General features: G+C 45.2%; 1 protein-coding gene across 2 annotated transcripts in view; it reads left to right on the top strand.

Annotated features, from left to right (window-relative positions):
* Positions 1-19,218, top strand: part of WIPF1 (WAS/WASL interacting protein family member 1) — a 123,488-nt gene that overhangs the window by 7,059 nt on the left and 97,211 nt on the right. The window lies entirely within an intron of this gene.

Here is a 19,218-nt window from a genome sequence, read left to right on the forward strand (position 1 = left end):
AATAATCCCCAAATCATCTCCTACCTCCCCCAGTCTGTGGAAAAATTGTCTTCCACGAAAATGGTCTCTGGTGCTCAAAAGGTTGGGGATTGATGGTAAGATATAACCTAAAGCATCAGCATAGATAATCTCAGGTTTTGTGAGTAAAATTCCACATTGTTCTTTTCCCTAGAGTTTTAGCACTGTTTAAAAAAAAAAAAAAAGCCTCACATGTTATTTGAGACCAAATAAAAAGTTAGATCATTGTTAAAATTGGGAATTACTTTACTTTGCCTGATACTTTACAAAGCTGTTGGAGCTAGAACCTTATTAATTAAATATTGTAAACCTTCCTCCTTAATCTTCTCCCTTTGATGAGTAACTGGGAGAACAGAAAGAAAAGACAATTCTTCAGTTGGTTAAAGGACTGTACAGGAGTTATTATGGTATTATTTTCACTGTAACATTCCTTTCTGTACAGGATTATTGTATACATTATCTCTTCTGTGATGAAACATGTCCCTTTTGTTAACCACCAAGCCAGGTGCTCAGTCTTTATAATTCGGTCTTTGCTTCCTTGTTTTTGCTGAAAATGTGTTTCTTATCACTTAAAAAAATAAATTATAGTTTTTACCTTGTTGAGATTATTAAAGTATTATGTGCTTGACATAAATAAGATAAATGAGAAAGCAGTATACAAAGAAAAAGTTTGTAAGTTTTCTCCTATGTCTCTCAAATCTAACCACTCGAGGTAATTGATATTATCAATTTGGGATATGCCCTTCTTTTTCTCTTTGCTTATAAAACTATATACAAATATATATGTAAATATATCTTTCTATTAAAAATAGAAACATTATACAGATTAAGCTACATGATTTTTTAATCGTGGTATAATTGACATATAACATTGTGTAAGTTTGAAGTATTCAACGTATTGATTTGACTCACTCATGTATTATAATATATTACCACCATAAGTTGGCTAATACCTCCATCATGTCATGAAATTATCATCTTTTTTAGTGTTGAAATCATTTAAGAGCTAGTCTCTTAGCAACTTTCAAGTATTTAAAGAAATGTTAACTATAATCACAATCCTGTTCATTAGATCCCTAGAATTTACTCATCTTCCCACTGCAACTTTATAACCTTTAACCAACATGTCACAATTCTCTTACTCCCTCCCCTCAGCAGCCCTGGTAACCATCATTCTACTTTCTATTTCTGCAAGTTCAACTTTTTTCAGTTTCCACATATAACATGTAAGTGAGATGATACAGCATCTGTCTTTTTTGAAGTTGTTTCACTTAGCATGATGCCTTCAGGAGTCATCCATGTTTTCACACATGGAAGGATTTCCTTCTCTCTCTTCAGTTCAGTTCAGTCTCTCAGTCATCTCTGACTCTTTGCGACCCCATGAACCGCAGCACACCAGGCCTCCCTGTCCATCACCAACTCCCAGTATCCACCCAAACCCATGTCCATTGAGGCGGTAATGCCATCTAACCATCTCATCCTCTGTCGTCCCCTTCTCTTCCTGGCCTCAATCTTTCCCAGCATCAGGGTCTTTTCCAATGAGTCAGCTCTTCGCATGAGGTGGCCAAAGTATTGGAGTTTCAGCTTCAGCATCAGTCCTTCCAATGAATATTCAGGACTGATTTCCTTTAGGATGGACTGGTTGGATCTCCTTGCTGTCCAAGGGACTCTCAAGAGTCTTCTCCAACAATACAGCTCAAAAGCATCAATTCTTCTGTGCTCAGCTTTCTTTATAGTCCAGCTCTCACATCCATACATGACCACTGGAAAAACCATAGCCTTGACTAGACAGACATTTGTTGACAAAGTAATGTCTCTGCTTTTAAATATGCTGTCTAAGTTGGTCATAACTTTCCTTCCAAGGAGGAAGCGTCTTTTAATTTCACGGCTGCAATCACCATCTGCAGTGATTTTGGAGCCCAGTTAAAAAAAGTCAGCCACTGTTTCCCCATCTATTTGCCATGAAGTGATGGGACCGGATGCCATGATCTTAGTTTTCTGAATGTTGAGCTTTAAGCCAACTTTTTCACCTTCCTCTTTCACTTTCATCAAGAGGCTCTAGTTCTTCTTCACTTTCTGCCATAAGGGTGGTGTCATCTGCATATCTGAGGTTATTGATATTTCTCCCGGCAATCTTGATTCTCTATCTTGGCTGAATAATATTCCAGTTATGTGTATATGAGACAGAGATTTTCTGTATCCATTCATCCATTGATGGACACTTAAGTTGTTTCCTTATATTGGCTATTGTAAATAATGCTACTGTAAACGTGGAGGTGAAGGTCTCTTTTTGATATCTACAAGAGTTTTTTTCACATAACAGAACATTATAGACATTCCCTCCAAATTAAAAATTCATTTATATTATGGCTGGTTAATATTCCATAATTTAACCATTCATATTGTTTCAAGTTTTGTGCCACTACAACTCTTCCCTGTACATCCGTGTATTCTGAACAGAAGCTTTGATTTCTGTCAGAGTCTCTAAAGTGGTGTATTACTTGCTAAAAGCTGTAGTAATTCAGTCTTACTAAAACTATTTGAAAATATCTGCTTCCCTACATCCTTGCCAATGTAATTCATTTTAGAAGTATAAACTTTATAATCTCTTTTTCCTGTTTTGTTTCACATTATTTCTTTCGGGAGAACTTGTCACTTTTTAAAAAAATTCCATGCATTTGAATTATTCATGCCCTGTCTTTTCCTTAAGTTTCTAAGGTGCATGTGGTTTGTCTTCTAGACCTGGAGAAGAGAAGCTTCAGCCTAAATTCACCAAGCTTAATTGTTCTGTATTGAAATGAAACAAAACACTTGATATCTGCATATAACAAAGTAAATATAGATCTTTTGATCCCAGTTTTCTCTTTTGAAATATGTAAGAAATTGTCTCAGGAAATATAAACGTTTTAACAGGAAAAATGGAAACTTATAAAATGCAAAGATGGGAAATTTTAAAGGAGTTTTAAGCTTGCACAACTAACTAGGTTTCCCTCTTGACTCTTAAAGTCTGAAAACAAGCATTCTTTGAGAGCATTAGTTATAAGTTATGCTGAATTACATCAAGAGGAAAAAGTGAATCACTGCAGATAGGAATTTAGACCTGGAGTGTGAGTGAAAGCCCCTGCTCTTATGCTCCTGCTTGTTTTTCTGGGAGGTGAGGCTCGATTCCACTGCTCCTGTCCTTGTAGTTGCTGAGTTCATTATAAAATTATTTGTATATAACTCCAGCAGTACATTGACTAATCAGAAACAGCTGTACAACTGGATTCGTTTATATGAACAGAATAGCTAAATCAATCCACAAAATTTCTTGTATTCGATGAGGTCCGGCCAACATTGTGTAGCCCAGAATAATAACAGTGCTTTGTAACTAACCTGACACAGATGGCAAAAAGATTGTGCCTGGGCAGCAGACGTTGGAACTGAAAATTAAGAAACCTTGTGAGTCCTTGATGTCTGCCATAATAAATTGTTGCTGTCTTTTTAATGTGAGTGTTTTAAAGGCTAGGAAACTTCATGAAGGGACGTCCTGTTAAGGAAAGAACACATCAGAGTTGGACCCTCTGAGAGCTTTGTCTCCTGAATGAGGTGGAATTGTCCAGATCAGTGTCCTCAGAAAGATAAGTTTGTACTTCCTGCCAAACTGTCAGGGCCTGAATAAGCCAAGGGCCTCCTGCTGGGAAATGACCACAGACCAGATGGGCTCACTGGCATGTCTACCTGGAGGGAGCCTCGCTGCCTTAGGGAGAAACACATGGTCCCCAGTGAGACTGAGGCTGAAATCCTGGCATAACATAGCCAGAGGAATTCCTCAGAATATGTGTCCTTTTGCAGAGCCCAAAGGTCCACAGAAGCTGAGTGAGCTCAAAGAATGCAACCTCGTCCCTATGCTTCTCACAGTCTTAAGGCAGACTTCAGTGCAGTCAGATGTGAAGTCTGATAAGAACAGAAGGATCTCTAGACCCTGAGTCTGCAGGGCTGGCCCAGTCCTACAGGACTCTGAACTCTCCACCTCTCAAAAACACAGGTCTTTCTCAAGGCCAGAAATCCACTGGCCCCCAACTAGCCAGAGTCCTAAGGCTGGACTGGGTTCTGGGTACCTGCTTGGCCTTGGTAGGGAAATGCATTAGGATTTAGCCAAAGTGACAGTGAGGGAAGGTGGTGCCCAGGGGGAACTGGGCACTGATCACAGTTTGGGGATTTGCAAACACTCATCTTCTTGGGGCTCCCATATGCTGTTGCCTGAGGGCATGGATCCCCACTGCCCTACCTTCACTTTCACTCTGCCCCTGTTCTTGGATGTCCCTCAATCCTCAGAGATAGACTCTTGAATGTCAAGTCACTTCCATGTTAAGGCCTGATATCAAATAGCTTATTTACTTAATTGCTGTGGCACTGAATCCTCTGCTAAAGGTAGAGTAGTCAAGTGAAAAGAGCTGTAGGAGCCATAGACTAGGCGTTTACCACTTGTTTTATAACCCCAGCTTCGTTGCCTAGTCATCATATGACCTTGACAGCAATAAAGCCCTGTGCGAAGAGTAAAGGAATTTGTAAGAATGGGGAGAAGGGTGAGGCTAGGATGTCTGCAATGCCTGTGATGGGATACACCTGAGGTCTCCAGATAAGGTGCTTCTAAACAGTGCAGCTGTTAACAGTTTAACTCATCAGTTGGAGACTCGGTTTAAGTCTGAAATGTTACTTTACCTGTTTTTGACTAAGCATTTGATAAATAAGGGAGAGAAATAGATGTCATATTTCTCATTAGCTAAAATAGGGTGGCTGTATTATGTGTAACTCATAGGGTTCTTCATTTATACTCGAATTTTATTTTATTTTTAGAAAAAGACCATTAGATTATCTTGTAATGTTATTTGTGGGGGTGAGATATGAGCCAGATAAGTCCAGGTATGTCTGGCAGATCTTGTTTTTCTTAAATGCAATGAAAATCACACTAGCTCACACATGCCTACACTCATCCATTATATGCATCCTTATTCTATATTAGTGCACACATGGTCCCAACCCTGAAACCACGTGTCCTCACCATCTGCCACCCACAGGTGCGTGTACACACACACACACACACACGTCTTTGGCTTACCCCTTTTAAAGAACACTTCAGTTAGAACCAGGAAGTACCGATTCTAAACGTTGCTGGGAAAACACGTATTGCTGAGTTTTGTATACATCAGCCTTTGCAATTTCTCAGAAGGCAGAGGCTATTGCTCAGTCATGTGCCCTTTGTATAGTCTCAGACCGAGCATCGTATGCAGGTGAATGTAAGTGTGTGCTTCGGGTGTGCCCTTCGATGGTGGGGATTCCCCAGGGGGTGGAGAAAAATGCCCATGTGGGGCTTTGCCTTGGGAGTTCTGCAGTGGCCATTGATTGTCGGTTGTGACCACTGCTGGTTGAGTCTTTTGTTTGTGTTCCTTACTTCTGGTCTGAGGAGCAACACATTGCTGTTTTGGCTCAGAGGCAGATCATCTTGGATGGCACCCAAGAAACTGCACACTGCTCTTGCTTCCTGAGATTGGTGCTGACATTCCAGGGCCTTCAGTTGTGCATGGAAAGATCCTGGTCCGACACACTGGTAAATGGGGCCCCTGTGAACTTTTTGCTCTACAGAGAGGTTAGACAAACTTGTCTACTTGGGAGGGCTTCCCTGGTGGCTCAGCGGTAAAGAATCCACCGGCAATGCAGGAGTCTCAGGAGACACGAGTTCGATCCCTGGATCAGAAAGATCCCCTGGAGGAGGAACTGCAACCCACTCCAGTATTGTTGCCTGGAGAATCCCATGGACAGAGGAGCCTGGTGGGCTATAGTCCATAGCGTCACAAAGAGCTGAACATGACTGAAGTGACTTAGCATGCACCCATGAGCACAAACACGTCTACCTGGGAAGCCAAACCTTAGTACTGGTGCCGAGGGAGCCCAACCACTATTTGCAGATGAGGTTGTGACGAGGAGAAGAAACTTTCTGAGTTCCAACCCAGATGCCCAAGGGAAGATGGAGGCCTAGTAGAACTTCCCCTTTGTCCCCTTCAGCAATACCGAGGGAGAGAGGAAGTGGGAGGAAGTTCTGGTGGTGGAGAGAGTGCAGAGGTCAGCAGTGACTGCAGGAAGAGGATCTGGTGGTTCTGAGCTACAGGGAGAAGAAGCCCCAGCAGTGGGAGTGAAGGGACATGGATCCTAAGCTTGGATCCTCTTCAGGGTAAGAAGCTTCCCGACCTGAGACGGTTGCTGGGTGGGGGCCCTGGAAGTGCTGGGAAACATGGGGAGCTGGACAAGGCTGTGGCTGCCCTTAGAAAGAAGTCATTAGGGAACAGAAACAAGAGGCTGCCTGCCTTCTCTGTTTCACTCGCAGAAGTCAGGAATGAATTATTCTGCTTCTGATTTCTAGTAATGATGTTCAGACAAGCAGTAATAATAACAGCATCTAATAACATAGATATTGCTTAGTATGTACCAGGTAATGTTCTTAGTGCTCTGAATTAACTCACTGAGTCCACATAACCACCTTGTGAGGCAGGCACTATTATCTTCATTTTACAGATGAGAAATTTGAGGTTAGCCAGCTTGCCCAAGTTCACATGGCTAACGTGGCAGAGGCAAGAGTCCATCCAGTCAATTTGGCTTCTGAGCCTGTGCTGAGCCACGATACCCACTTGCTTCTTCAATAAAGGAGATTTGATAGTAAAGGACTTAGGTGGCCCCAGTTTTCTTCGTGCAGATGGTTGAAGACTGATACAGTGTTCTGGGGAAGTAACCTGGACTTCCTGTTTCTCTGCATACTTCTGGGTTAGTGTCACCAATCCGTTTCAAAAAGAACATCCAGAAAAAAATAAAGACCAACAGCTAAGCTATCAGCAGAAAGATCTGCTCTTTGCATGGTGTTCGGAGTCCCACCTTAACTTTACTCCAAATCACCCAACTTAACATCTGACACCCATCACAGCCATACATTCTCAGTGACCCCTAAGAATTCAGCAGTCTCTAGTGAGCAAGAAAATCTCCCAGAGTGTCACAAATGCTGCCTAGTATCAGTGACTAGAGACATGATGTTCTTAAGAATAAATGAATGACGTTCAGCCCGTGGGGAAAGAGTATAATATTAACTATAAAATGCAGCATCTCATAAAATCCCAGAGTGTTAGACATGGGAAGCCAAGTGAAGATGAAGACCATTTTGCCTAACTTTCCATTAGAATGAGAACCCTAGAGAAGTTACTTTCTCAAGGCCAGTGGCTAGTTGGTAAGAGAGTTGAGACAAGAACCCATGCCTGGAACCAAGTTCCAGTCCAGTTCTCTCTCCCCTGCCTGAGATTGCATACAATATTGTGTAAATGATTTTCTTGGTAAATTACAGATGAAACATAGAATGGTCTATTTCTTTGTGAGGCAGGGCCAAGGTTAGCATCTCCTTACAGATGGAAGGGATGAAGTTGGACACCTCCTTCAGGTACAGTGCGCACTAAACCCAGGTGAGGAGAAGGCCAGGCAGGCTTCAAGGTGCAGCTGCTCCTGGGGAATTTGCAGTGCCGAGCCTTTTCTAGGTGGTCCCCAGCACCCTCTGCTCAAGGCAGTTGTTTGGAGGTAAAGAATCACACTGACTCGGTTTATAGCAGAGTTCCGTGAGGGGCATGAGGGAGAAGAGGAAATGGTCCCTTTACTGTCCGTAGTGAAGAATGTTTTTCAAAGCCCTGCTGCTGTCAGGCAGCCAGGCCTTAGCCAAGCTCTGGTCGAATTGGCCTTGGAGCCTGAGAGGCCTGCTGCTGCAGGGTGCTGACTCCACTGGTGGGATGGAGAACTTTAGCCCTTCCTGGAAGAGGCTCCAGCAGCCTGCGGAGGCCCGCCTGGGGAGCCCTGTGTATTACCAGCAGCTGGGCAGTCCTGGCCCTGTCTGCAGCCATAACCACAGGGCTCAACAGACATTTCTGCGGACAGGGACGACTCCAGGTCACCTTTGTACTGCAGAGCAGTGACCTGGGGATCTCCACAGGCAGGAACGCAGAGGGGGAAGTAAGATAAAGACAGAAACCCAAGCCTGGGAGGGCATCCAGAGCTCCCTTCCCCACCTCTGGGCTACAGTCCTTCAAAGTAAGCCCAGACTGGGCTGGAAGATGAAATTCCTGTGTGTGCGTTAGTCATGTCCGACTCTTTGAGACTCCATGGACTGTAGCCCACCAGGCTCCTCTGTCCATGGGATTCTCCAGACAAGAATACTGGAGTGGGTTGCTATTTCCTCCTCCAGGGGGTCTTCCTGACCCAGGGATTGAGCCACGTCTCCTGCATCGCCAGGGGAATTCTTTACCACTGAGCCACCAGGTGGTGATTTCAATCCTGGTCAGTGTGCTCACACCCTCAGCAAAAGCATCTGGGGAAAATTGAGGGGTGTTGTCCACAGCCCCTGCAGAGAGACCTGGTGCGGCAGTTCTCCAAGGTCCCCTCCTCGTGGAGGCCAAGGGGCAGGCTGCTTTATTCTCTCCCCTCCCTTCAGGCCCTGCAGTGCTATTGGCTCTGGCGTGTGTCTCTGCTGGCAGGTTATCTGGCCATCTTTTCCAGTCCAGGGAAGGACAGAATAGAAGAGTTCTCCAGAGAGAGGAGGTAAAACAGAACCCACTCCATTTTCTCAAGCGCAGTCTGATGTGGGAAGGCACACTGCTCAGAGCCCCACAGGGCCTTTCCAGCCTCAAATCCAGAGGTCAGAGGTCAGAGGTCAGAGGGCAGTAGCATCTCTGTGTTTTACTGATGTGACCCGGAACCCTTTGTAGAGTTAAGCAAGAAACCAGAGGCAGAGCTGGAATTTGAATGTAGAAGGTTCTGATGCCTAGACCCGTGGTCTCCGTGCCTTGTGCTTGGTTAGGATGGCAGCTTCGGTGGCAAGTGCTGTGCCTGCAGCCGCCGCCTCCTGTCCTGTCTCCCGAGCATGTGCAGGCTGCTGCCTTCTTGTTCCTCACCTGGATGGTGTGCAGAGTGGGAAGGTGGCTTCCAGGCCCCCTCTGTGTGGTCCTAGGTACGGAGGAGACTGCTGTGGGCTAGCCCCCACAGGTATAAACAGGCCCACCTTCTCCTGAATTGACCATCCCAGCTCCAGCGTGAACTCATGAACTCTCATGAAACCAGCAATGGCCTGCTTGCCAGGAGGAACTGGAGGGCAGGGTGTGCTGTAATGGACCCGGTTACGCAAGTCAGCCCAGTGAGTTCCTCCTTTTCCCCCCATGAGGCACGAGAGCTGCACGAAAATACTCAGTCTTGGTGCAGAGCCCACAAGCAGGATCCTCGTACTGTGTAGATTCTGGGGTCTGGGAATTTAAGACTACACGTGATTTAGAGTTTAAAAAACAACAACAAGAAGCGTGCCTAGAGTGCCCTGTTCCTTGAATGTCAGATGTGAAGGGAAGACTGCATCTGGCAGTATTGGAAAAGGAATCTCTGTGAACAGTGAGTACTCCATATAAAGAAGCATTATCTAAACTAGCGTTTTGAAACCTTTTTTTGACCATAACCCGCAATAAGAAATGCATTCTTCTTTGATATCTAGTATAGACAGATAGATGGATAATAGAAACAGAAGTTTCATAAAACAATTCCCATCTTTACCAATGCAATACATTTTTATTATTTTTTTTAAGAAAAAGAAGCAGCAGCTGGTTGCAAATTGATTTAATATCGATTTGACTGCCAGAGAATAGGCAGCAACTTGCAGTTTGAGAAATAACTGATTTAAACAAAAATGTGTCAGGCATGTAGAAACCAATTGTCATTGTTGCTCTGGTCAGATCTCTGCAGAAGGTGATGCGGTAACTCAGGCTTTGTGGTCCTAGAAGAGGTTTTCCTTGCTCTTCCAATCCCTAGATGTTAGTGGAGTAGTGTTGGAGATGGAGAACCAGGGAAGGGAGGAGGGGCGATGGTTGATGGAAGAAGAGGAAGCTGAATTTTATTTCTGCTTGTACAGAGGACACTGAGTGTCCATGATGCCTTGTCCTGGCACAAATAAGACAAACCCTGTTCATCATGCAAGGGTGCTCACAGTTGAATGAGTGTGCACTCATCATGCTCCAACAGATTTACAGTGAAATGGAAGTGTAAACTGGATGCTCCATGGAAGCCAAAGCCCCTTCATTCTGAGTTCCCTAAAAGCAGGAGCCGTGTTTCAGGCAAGAGTATGTTCAGTGTTACATCTCTAGTTTTGTGTCTCACATAGAATAAGTATTCAATAAATGTTTGATATAAAGACCATCAGTTCAGTTCAGTCATTCAGTCGTGTTCGACTCTGTGCAACCCCATGGACTGCAGCATGCCAGGCTTCCCTGTCCATCACCAACTCCTGAGCTTGCTCAAACTCATGTCCATCAAGTCGGTGATGCCATCCAACCATCTCATCCTCACTGGAATGGGTTGCCATTCCCTTCTCCAGGATAGAACCTGGGTCTCCTGCATTGCAGGCAGATTCTTTACCATCTGAGTCACCAGGGAAACCCAATAAAGACCATATTAGCTAATTAATATTTGCAATTAAACTAGTCATAATTCTAATTATCTTTGATAGTGTAAAGAAAACATTGTTATAGGGCACTTTTACACACTTGAGCATCACAAGGGATAGGACAGTTAAAAAAGTCCCCCAAAAGTTGGAATTAAAGAGCAGAAGTGCTGAACCCTACCTGGGGTTTGGGTTCTCCACATCACAAGCCTTTAAGACACTGTGGTTTGTCTGCCTGACTTGTACATCTGAGTGTCTCATAGGTGGACCTTGGGACCACTTACTTTGGCTCTCAGCCTGGAGGTGAGACGTCTCAGTGGTGGGGAGTGACTGGCCCTGGCTGAGCAGGGACCACAGGCAGGAGTGCATTCTGACTTCCCACCCCTGAGCATCTGAAACAGCTGAGTTTACCCACTCAGGTTGGGCAGTTCAAGAGGATGTGGTTGAGGCTTGAATCACCCAGGGTCCTGGGTGGTAGGTTTCTAGAGAGAGGAAGGTGCTTGCAGACCACTGTGTGTCAGGTCATAAATGAAGTGTGTGTTTGACATTCTGGACTAGTTGGGCATTAAGACTGAGAAGTGGTCAGGGACCACGGAGACCCTGGCGTGGGTCCCACAGCAGAGTGAGAGGAGCTCCCTGGCGCTCTCTGAGCTGAACTTCCTGTTGGGGTCCAGCCCCTTGCGCTGGCCCTCAGCGCCCAGCGAGGCCTGGCGGTCTGGCCCCCAACCTGCCATCCAGCTGCTAACTGAATTAGGTACAGGACCTTCTTCCATGCAGTTGTGGGGTGAAGGGTTGGGGAGTGAGGTGTAGGCAGGGAATCAGGGGTGGGAGGAGAGGGGAGGGGAGGATGACAGGTGACCTGAGAAAAATACTCAGATAGGATGATTTCCCTCCAAATGAGGTCCCCTCAGTTGAAGAGCTTGGACTAAGGAGACACCCTGGAAAGTAGTGGACAAATTCAACCTCAGGGTGATTGCTGTTCGTATTAGACACTTTTTCAAGTGTTCCATGGCCCAGCCCCAGAGAGAATAGTGAGGGTTGACTGGGAACTGGGATCCCGGGCTACCCTTTTGGCTTGGGAGCTTGAATGCAGGCTTGGGACCTTGGATGTGTGAAAGGCTTCACAGGATGGCAGGTCCACCTTGCAGACTCTGTCTGGGTTTGATAATTTGCCCAGTTATTTACACTGATGTGCGCTTAGTCTCTCAGTCGTATCCAGCTCTTTGTGACCCTTTGGACTGTAGCCTGCCAAGCTGCTCTGTCCGTGGGTTTTTTCAGGCAAGAATACCGGAGTACGTTGCCATTTCCTCCTCCACGGGATCTTCCTGACCTAGGAATCAAACTTGAGTCTCCTGTGTTCATCCTGACCCAGGGATCAGACCCACATCTCCTGTGTCTCCTGCATTGCAGACAAAGCCCTTATTTACACCTATTTAAGATAAAAAGAATTCTTTGGTAGGATCAAATCTAAATGCAAAAGAGCATTCAAAATACGAAAGGCAGGCCGGGAGCCCCAGGTTCTAACTCCAGCTCTGTCCCCGTCTGTGTGGCCCTGGGCCACTCAGTGTCCTCATTGGTAAATTGGGGGGCTAAGGAGCGGGGGTGTTGGAGATGCTCCCCCTGGTCTCCCTCAGCTCAAACGCTCTGTGGCTGTCTGCAGCCCAGGGAACGTTGTCTGGCAGGAAAGAAAGGCTGCCCGGCGCTTCCTTCTCAGGCAGCCAATGAGTACATTCTTTCCTGTGCCCACATATGGAAGCAATTTCTAGATGATCCAAGGCACTTGTGCTGCTGAGCTCAACTGAAACAGAGGAGCGCGGCGGTGAAAAGTGGAAAAAGAGAAAAAAGCCTGTGTGCGTTCTCTTACGAACATGCACTTTCGCATCTGAAATCCCCCATGCCATTTGCCTTTTCGTGCTGTCTGTCTCGGGGATGTGCCAGTGGCTTTGGGGCATTCCACAGATAAAATCCTGATAAAGATCGGGTGAGGGTTGAGCTCACTGCTTCTCCCCCGAGGCTGAAGGCCCCTGCCTTTTTCCCCTGGAAGCTTCTGGCTGGAGGCTGGGGAGGAGTGCAAATTCCAGAGTTTTGTTCCCACATTTATTGTAATCTTTCTCTCCGGTCTGTTAAAATGAGGACTATTAATGGCTGCTTTCAAGATTCTCTGTGAAGTTCAATTGGGAAACATTAGCCAAGTGCTTTGAAGGGGAAAATGTCTTATTAGTTCCTTCTCTGCCAAGCAACCCTTTACTGATGTTCCTCTTCTGAGTCCCTCGGGGGTTTTGGTAGGGGGTTTTGGTACGATTGGGTGGTAGATCTTGTCACTTGTAAACTGGAGGCACGGGGCATTTACTCCTAAGTTTTGGTTAGGAGCGGTTAGGAGAGCGACTTTTCCTAGAACATGACCTTACTGAGAAAACCTCATCTGTGGTCCTGGTCCCCATAAATGGTCCTAAGTTCCTTATTTCCTCCTCCTTTCTTGCCACCCTTAACCTCAGTTCTTGGGAAAGAAGGTTACTGAAAAGGACATGTTTATAGAGAAATGCTTTTTGTTCCCCTTTCTGTCTGTCTCTTAACTTCTCTACTGCCTAATCCTCCACCAACGTTAACGTTTAAAAATTAATCTGTAAAGCATATTAATTCTATTAATGTTATTCTTCCTAGAAATGAAATCTGAGTAATTAAAGCTCTATGAACATTTACCAATGCTTGTTAAAACTGTTGCATCAACGTTCTCATAACTGTCTAAGGTTATCACTTCCTAAATTTATCACTAAATTCCTAATTTTATCACTAAAATTATCACAGATAATTTTTCTGGAAAAAAACTCTCAAAATCGAGACAGTAGGCTGATGCATGCTGAAACTCTTAGTGGGGACCTCATTCTTTTTTGTTGTTCTTGCTGGGTCTCCAAGCACAGAGCCTTCTGGTCAGAGCGGCCCTCTTTTTCCCCTTCAGAGGGAGCATGTTTACGGCTCTGGTTTACTTCATCTGGGATTGTTGCCGCGGACGGCCAGAAATCAAGCATGACATGAAGATAGAAACACTTCTGGGAACCTCACATGCCTGGCCGCTCTGTTTCAGGACACTCAGAAACTAGGGTTGTAATTCCACACATACATTTACCCCCCTGTGGAGTTTCTTCCCTGTTTTAAAACAGCTAAACTTTGCCTCTCTGTAGAACCATAATCAGGAACGTTTAAGCCCATCTCTGTAGGTGCTGGATTCTCTTCAGCACTATTCAGAGAACTTCAACCAACCCACCTCCTGTCCACCAGGTGCTGAAAGTCTGAAACCACCCTCCAGGAGAAGAGTTCCTGAGTGCAGGCCTGTTCCTTCCACCCCCGTGTGCAGTATTAACTCGGGGCCGGGAAGGTACCCTGTGCCAGCTAGGGTGATGCCACCTCCTGCTCTGCTGAGAAGATGAAGACCATTCAGTTCACTTGTCCTTTCTCTCCAGGGACTCCTTCCCCACCTAGGGTGGCCTCTTATCTCTAATGCAGCCGCAGCCACACCCACCCACGCCCCAGGCTCCCAATGACCAATACAGTTGAACCCGCCTCTCCAGGTCAGTCACCCCCAAACCTCCTCACTCCTCTGCAGCCTGTTTTTGCTTTATCTCATCACTCACCAAAAATATTTGTTCTCATTTGTACTCACTGCTGAAGCTTGCTGAAGGTGGGGTCCCCGTGGAATGTGTGTTCTAGAAGGGAGAAACAGCAAACAAGCAACTACTTAGATAGACTAGGGAATGCTTCAGTAATTAATTAATACTTAGATTAATTAGTAGTGATAAGGGTTATGGAAAAGGCTGACAGGTTGATGGGATGGAATGGTAGGAACGCTCCCTGAGGTACAGCTGTTCAGGGAACTTTATGAGAGTTGAGACATGAAGGACAAGGAGCCAGACTGAGTATCTAGGGAGAAGCATGCATCAGGCAAGGCTAAGTGCAAAGGCCCTGAGGTGAGGACGAGCTAGACAGGTCCCAGGGAAAGAAAGAGAGCTGTGAGGAGAGCGGGGAGGATGAAGTCAGAGATGCAGGCCCAGCCAGGTACTCTAAAGGCTCAAATCTCATACGGTTTTAGCCCAGGGAGTGATGCCACCTGATGTGTGTTTCAGTAAAATCATTCTCGCTTCCATCCCATCTCCACCTGCCTCGGAGCTCCTGGGGTGAGCTCCTGACTCACCCTCACTTGTTGGGTAGGGTGCCCTCAGTTCTGCCCATTGCACTCTGGCCCTGCTCTATGCACTGTCCCCCACCCCCACCATGTCTGCCGCCCGAGTTCAGGCAGTCCCAGCTCCAGCTGACCAACCGTGCCTGGGGATTCAGAAGGATGGGTGAGTCAGTCTGCCCTGAGCTGGACTGAGCACTGGGCAGAGAAGACAGCAAGGTGCTCACTAGGCTGTGAGACCCTGGACAGACTTCTTACCCCTCCTGCCTTCAGTCCTCTCCTCATTCAGGTGCTCTCTCAGCCTCAGTGGTCAGCAACACTGTCACAGTAACAACATCTGTTAGGCACTTGCTCTGTGCCGGGCTTAACGTGTATCACACTCACTCCTCTGAGATTGGCTCTGTTGTCATCCCCATTTTACAGTGGAGGAAACTGAGGCCCAGAGTGGTTAAGTAACTTTTCCAGAGTCCCAGCTAGCGTGTGTGGTTGAGCCCAGGTTCACAGTGGATGGTCTGATAGCCCCGTGCTCTTCAATCACTACATTCTACTGCTGCATGCAGTGGGCATGGCTGTTCCTTCCCACCCTCTGACAGTACTGAGCGAGATCCTCTTCCAGAGTGGTCAGCCCAAGGTGCAGCCCTCACCAGATGCTCCCTGCTGACTCGACTTCAGGCAATGAGCAGACCTGTTGAGTTCACCAAGTTAAGGTGGCATCTCCAACATCAGCTAAGCTGGTGCTCACTCCTCTCCAGGAGGGACCCAACAGTCCTTTCTGAGTCCATCTGTGAAAACCTCCACTCTGGGCACATCCACCACCTGCCAAATAACAATCAGTAATAATAGTAGAAGCAAGTGTTTATGAAGCACTTCCTGTGGACCTGGCTTTCTTTTTATTCTTATTTTACTGATGGAGAAACTAAAGCACAACTTGCTTAAGGTCACACAGCTAGTAAATGGTAGAACCAGGATTTGGGCCCAGGCAGATCAGCTCTGGAGACCCTTTAGAGTATATACTTCTTTATATTGAAGAATTCCCATCCCTGTGGTTTCTACATGGTGGTCCATACTCTATTCCTTGTAGCCACAGAATGGTCTAATTTTATTAACATAGGACAGACCTGTCAATATTTGAAGACAGTTATCACATCTCTTTTGATTCCAAACCACCACACCAAGCTCTCAAGGAGCAGTTCTACCCTGAGTCCCCCTCTTCCTCCCAGAAAAGCACAAAGAGTGCTTTATAATTCTCCATCCAAGTCCAGATACTTGTGAGAGGCAAGGGAGTACAGTTAATAATTATGCTGGGACAACAGGCATAAATGTGGACTGTCCTGGGCAAACCAGGAAGTGGTTTACCCTACCCCCAGGCCACAGCAGAAATGCTGCCACTTGGCGTGCCTTCTGAACAGTCTGTTCAAGTGGATTATGGAGACGTTGAGCTAACTTTACACAGATACACAGTTGATGGGAAATCAGGTTTCAGGAGCCTGCCATTAGTCAGACTTCTTGATGGAAAAGTGTTGGATATAAAGTTAAGTCCCGAGGTTGCTCCTATGACCCTGGATGAGTCACCTCCCATCCTGGGCTCACCGTTTTCTCATCTGTAAAATAGAGGTTGATAATCTGGAAGTCCCTTCTAGTTCTAAAACTCTGATTCCATGTCAATCTTCCCTACACAAGTAAAAGTGTAAGTTCTCTCTTTGAAGCCATGAACATAGAATGTGGAGGTTTTTAGCTCTTCTACCAGGGACTTCCCTGGTGGCTCAGAGGGTAAAGCATCTGCCTGCAATGTGGGAGACTCAGGTTCAATTTCTGGGTTGGGAAGATCCTCTGGAGAAGGAAATGGCAACCCACTCCAGTAACCCACTCCAGTACACTTGCCGGGAAAATCCCATGGACGGAGAAGCCTGGTAGGCTACAGTCCATGGGGTCGCAAAGAATCGGACACGACTGAGTGACTTTACTTTCACCAACTTATTAGCCAAACCCCAAGGGTAGATTTTGAGAGTAAGATCACCTTATCTTGTCTGCTTTGGGGCTGTCAGTGAAATTGTGGTGAGCACTGTTTTCTTTAAATAAAGCTTTTCCTTCTAGACAGCCATGGATTTTTTGGTAGAAACATAGGAGACAGAAAATGACCTCCATAGAAAGTGCCTGTTGACTTACTGAGAAATTTCTTCATTAAAAAAAAAAAATTTACATTTTATATTTCCTAAAACCTGTGTCTCTGAAATAATTTCCAAGTGTTTTGACATAATTTATCCCATTAGATGCTCAAATGGCTGTGTTAAGATAGGTGTCACCTTTGTTTTCTGGATATTGAAACAGAGGCTCAAGGATTCAAAATGACTTGTCTGAGGACACACAGCTGGTTAGTAGTAGTGGGGCTACAACTTAGATTTACATCTCCAGGATCCTTATCAGAGGCGCAGCACACATAGTCTTTGTACTGCACCAATGGTTTTCAGTATGTTTGAATTTTTTAGCAGAGAACTCATTTTTCTCAAGCAGAAGGGAAGCTTCTCTGGATAAAGTAGGGTGTATCTGTCTTGCATGGTGTTCTGTGAGGGGACCCATGGAACCCCGAGCCCCCACAGAACATGGTTTGAACAACCTTGCACTTTTCCAAGGTGCCTCACACTGTTTTGCCCTTTGCAAGGATATAGAATGCTTGTGGGATTCTGCACAATTTTGTTGTACATGAACTGGTTGCATTTAGTAAGCTTACCTGTGGTTCTAAGTCATTTGATCAGACATTTGTGGGACTTGTGTCAGCTGTGTGGACACAGTCTTTGCTAGGAGATTTGACTCCCTCCTTCCCCACCCCATCCACACACTCCCCTCACCCTCCAATGCTCAGTTATGGCCCTCCCCACCTTGTTTTTCCACTTTGCTCTGCTGAATCCCAGCCCCACCTGTACCATTTACAGACTCCTGTGTCCTTTCTGGATATGACTTGCCTGCCTTTGTCACTCATCCACCCACCCAGTAAACACTTATTAAGTACCTAGTAAATAAAATATTGTGAACAAGCCCAGCCTAGCAACTGGCACATAAGGAAAGGGAATTCCCATCCCTACTACAAAGCATAGTACCCCTTCTTTCTTTGTGTCTGAGATGACTGCCTTCCCCATGACAATCTCCCAGGTCCCTTCTCTTAAGAAACTGTATTGCCCTTAAGCCAGCCTTTTCTCTTACCTTGAAGGTAAAAATGAGTTGCTTGGCTCATTTTCACTGCCTGCATATCCTGTCCTCTCTCCATAGTCAAAGCACGAGTCTATCTCCCACCAGAAGTTACTCCACAGAAGAGGGAAAGTTAGAGAACAAGCTTTCCATTCTCTGGGGTTGCTGGGTCGCAGGGAGCAGCCAAGTGGCATCTATTCACAGAGCCCCCTTATCTAGGGGGATAAAAAAGAGAGTGGGAAATAGTTCCCATTTTTAAGTCTAGATTTTGCTCTCAGCAATGTTTAAAGGGGCTCATGCTCAGTTTCATCAACCGACAGAGCATTTAATAAATGCTGAAGGTTTATGTTTATGCTTAAGGTTCTATTTCCCCTGCCTAGTGTCTGCAGCTTTGCAATCACTGGGAACTGACCCTTCTCTTTCTAAACATGTGACATTTAGGCCACCAGATTTTTCTTAAACCTACTTCTTCATTCTCCACCATGTAAGATTTATTAATTGGAGATAGTTTTGAAAGACATGACACATTGCAAAACAGACATCGATAATTTTACCTACAAGAGATCATTCAGAAACATCAAAGCATTAGTCCAGTATAAACTGTTAGAAAATATTTTTGACATTCTGCTTTTTTATTTTTGTGAAAGACAGATACTTGGCTTAGATCCTATTCCTTATATAACGATCCTTTTTCTTTCTGAAAGAGCAGTAATTATTAGAAGCAGCAATCCAAAGTTCCACCAAGCTGCTTTAAATTTAGCACTCTTTCTCTTCTTTCTGCATATCTACAGAGCTTTTAAAAATAATCTAGCCATATCCTGGGTTATGTAACAGTGCCTCAGCTGTCTCCACGGGGCATCAGTATAGTGTGTGAGTGTATGTGTGTATGTAATTGATTGGATGCCTGGGCTAAAGTTATAGGTAGCCATTTTATTTCTACTGATCATTTTAGTTACTAGTCAAAATTGGCCATTTTGTTCTTTGGGTGATTTTTCAGGCTGAACTGAACTGTTGCTGAAGTTGAACTGATGTTCAATCCAACTAAGCTGGGAACCCCCACAATGTTCTAGTCTGCCCTGAACACAGCAATCCCCATGCCCTCATCCATAGCTTTGGATCTACACTACTGGTAAGTAAGAGAAAATGGAAGAGCAGGATGGCCACATGCTAGTTTCCATTTGTGTCTTAATGGTCACATCACATCCTTGACTCCTTAACTTTAATGTCAGACCTGGAATCCTTAAAAAAAAAATTAGGAAAATTTTTCTTTGGAAAATGTCTTAAAAACCAAAGAAAATGACAGAATAAAATTGTGATATATTCTAAATGGAAGCTGGTGGTGTGAGTTCCTCTATATCCTTTT

Source organism: Giraffa tippelskirchi, chromosome 3, assembly GCF_054371585.1.
Source record: "Giraffa tippelskirchi isolate mGirTip1 chromosome 3, T2T-mGirTip1v1.2.pri, whole genome shotgun sequence".
NCBI lineage: Eukaryota > Metazoa > Chordata > Mammalia > Artiodactyla > Giraffidae > Giraffa > Giraffa tippelskirchi.